Source organism: Pinus tabuliformis, chromosome 3_1 (genome assembly GCF_031772625.1).
Source record: "Pinus tabuliformis cultivar Carrire ecotype Pingquan chromosome 3_1, CPIR1, whole genome shotgun sequence".
Lineage (NCBI taxonomy): Eukaryota > Viridiplantae > Streptophyta > Pinopsida > Pinales > Pinaceae > Pinus > Pinus tabuliformis.
In genome coordinates this window covers 290,090,288-290,093,169 of record NC_142301.1, presented here as the reverse complement: position 1 = coordinate 290,093,169, position 2,882 = coordinate 290,090,288, and the positions used below count along the sequence as shown (strand labels likewise).

At 41.8% G+C, this 2,882-nt stretch overlaps 1 pseudogene; it reads right to left on the bottom strand.

The window, feature by feature from the left end:
• Nucleotides 1-2,038: 2,038 nt before the first annotated feature.
• LOC149186924 (pyruvate dehydrogenase E1 component subunit alpha, mitochondrial pseudogene) lies at nt 2,039-2,398 on the bottom strand (annotated as a pseudogene).
• Nucleotides 2,399-2,882: the final 484 nt, after the last annotated feature.

The window sequence follows — 2,882 nt, the reverse complement described above, 5'->3', positions numbered from 1 at the left end:
GCTTCCAAACACCTAAGAAATAATCCATTATGGTGCTTTCTGAAAAGCACCCCATGCATGAACATGTAAGATAATTCTTTGAGTCTAAGTGTCCTCTTCTGTCGTGCAGATAAATGGGAGGGAACGGTGCCATGCTCAAGTTATTGGCGCACATCTGACTTAAAATTTGAGCATTCACACTATATTGTATATTCAAATCAAATAAGGTTACATATAAATACATTTAGTGTTGTTTCAAGATAGGTAGACTATCTTGGACACACAATCACCTGGTTGAGAGAATATCTCAACCACACACCAATCTAGGAACATCTAAATATAACAACCCTAAGGAATAGGAACAAACTCCTTTACATAGAAAGTCACAACTAAGACAAGTAAGAATTACATTTTCCAACACTCCCCCTTAATGAATACTTTTCTTGATCTCAATATGCAAAGTCTAGTTGTGGTCAAACATAACAAAAGAATATGTTGATGTCCATATAAAGAAGCAACCATCCACCAGAATGCATGGCTGCCAACTGCTGCAACCACCAGTGTACTAGGATGCCCTTCGCATACATGGTTATATCAACCATTATAACTGCATACATGTACCTGTATCTACAAACCCCCCTCATCATCATCATGGGTTTTATCGAATTACCCTCAACCATGCCAATAAGGGCTCCTAGCCACCAAGGCTCAGACATAGCCACCAAGGCTCAACTCAGCCACCAAGGCTCAACACAACCACTAAGGCTCAACTTTTCCATGAAGGCTCAACAAAGCCACGAAGGCTCAACTCATCCATGAAGGCACTCAATTCAACCCTCAAGGCTCACCACAAACCTAATTTAACCATGCCCAGGGTTTTCTCGGCTCACCCTCAACCATGCCAAGGGTTTTGTCAGCTAACCCTAAACCATGCCAACAAGAATCCCCATCCACTTCACTCTCACAAGTGGCTTTTGGCTTACCACAAACCAACATTGCACAATGGTTTCCAGCTGACCACAAACGTGAAATTACAAAGTGGTTTTAAGATTACCACGAACTTTATGGGGGTACACATGCATCATTAGGCTTACATTACACACTCCAACTTTTGGAGTTATTAGGTACATACATTATAAATACTACTACAAAACATCCTAGACTTTCTTACAATTAATATGTGTGACTCATAATACATCATGCTAGTGAGTCTATTCCACAAACTCACACTAACTCACACAAACTTTCACCTAGTTGTCCATCATCCTTTAATCGCTATTGCTGCTCCTTTACCTCCTCCTTTAAAATTGTTCACATCTCGGGCATCTTTGTCTTTGTCAATTAAGTCTTGGAATTCCATGCTTAACCTGTCATTTGTTAGAATAGCCAATTCTAACAAAATAACTTTATATTGAGGTGGCTAATCTCAATATATATATTGATTTTAATTCCAAAATTACTTTCATCATAAAAAATTCATTTACTCAAAAGACACTCGCTACAGAAAAGACAAGGAAGAGTGACATATTGCCCAAAACACATTAAACTTGCAGATCACACACTGTCAACAATTTGTTGCCGCGGTCACGAGCCATGCAGCAACTTCACAAGGCTGATTTCTACTTCTTTGTTGTTGGCTTGTTGACAGAGAAAACGAAAGCGTCCACTAAAATAACGAAGAAATGTTTCATCACAATCTATAAGCCTTGTTGATTTAACATCCAAATATTCTAAATATTTTTGAATAGCATTGTGAAACTGAAAAATGTGATCAAGCACCTTCTCTAACACCAAGCATCTCAGGCTCTCTAGATCATGAGATAGTTGATGTCCCTGTGAGTTATATTTTTTTGAGATGAACGTCTGTCTTGCCGCCAGAAGGCACTCTCCAACCCCGTATCCACTCATGCTGAATGTAATTTGCTTCTGCTACACCAAGGCTGTGTCACCTTAGAAGAAGAAAAAAAAAACAATTTCTTTCCAACATGCCGGCAGGTTGGACTAGGTAAGCGACACCACAATGTCGGTCGTCCCTCGCCACACTGAGCTCTCAAATTCATCAATGATCTGCTCCAACAGCTTCTTCAAGGCGCAAGCCACAACCAAGGGGGACTTGGGCGCCCACTATTTCGTGCCCTCCATAGAATCCATTCTCCTTCTTGTAGAAATGCATGGATCCTCCTTTTTCGTGAGAGCACCCATCCTTTCTGCCCATCAACTCTGCAAAAACCTCAAACAGAGTCCCTCCACGGCCATAAAAGAGGCAATGGTCTCTGTAGGCCGTGATAATGCAATATTTCCTCATGATGGCGGCCTCCATACCCATGGAGATGGAATCTTGCCCATCGTAAAGATGACAAAAACCCCTTATCATCTTCGATTTATAGAGGGAATTCGCCACGATCTCCATCCACCTCATCGTGAACATGTCCACATAGAATTTCATGAGCTCTGCGGGATTGGTTTCCATGATGTGGGAAAGGGGCTCACGTCGGTGCAAGTGCGAACCCCACAATAAAAAACCAAGGGAATTGATTCTTCGCACCTGTCAATCGCTCTTCCAAGGAGGTAACGAAGCGCGAGTACATTTCCACAACATCCAAAAAACAGGCTCGCCGCTGATCACCAATCGCCTCCAGCAGATCTCAACTCTGGTACCTTTGACCCATTCACATAGGTTCGATCCATGCTATCGAGCTCTGTTCATCGATCTGGCCTCCAGTCGCAGATTCAATACATTAACGTTCTTGCTTCCGATAATTGTAGTTTTCCCGTCCAAAATTATAGAGTTTCACCACACACTTCAAGATCCATCGGTTGATGGACAAATTAAAAAATTAAAACAACACAAATACACCGTTTTATTTCCCCTCGACCTAGAAGGGGCCAAGGCCAGGCCCAAA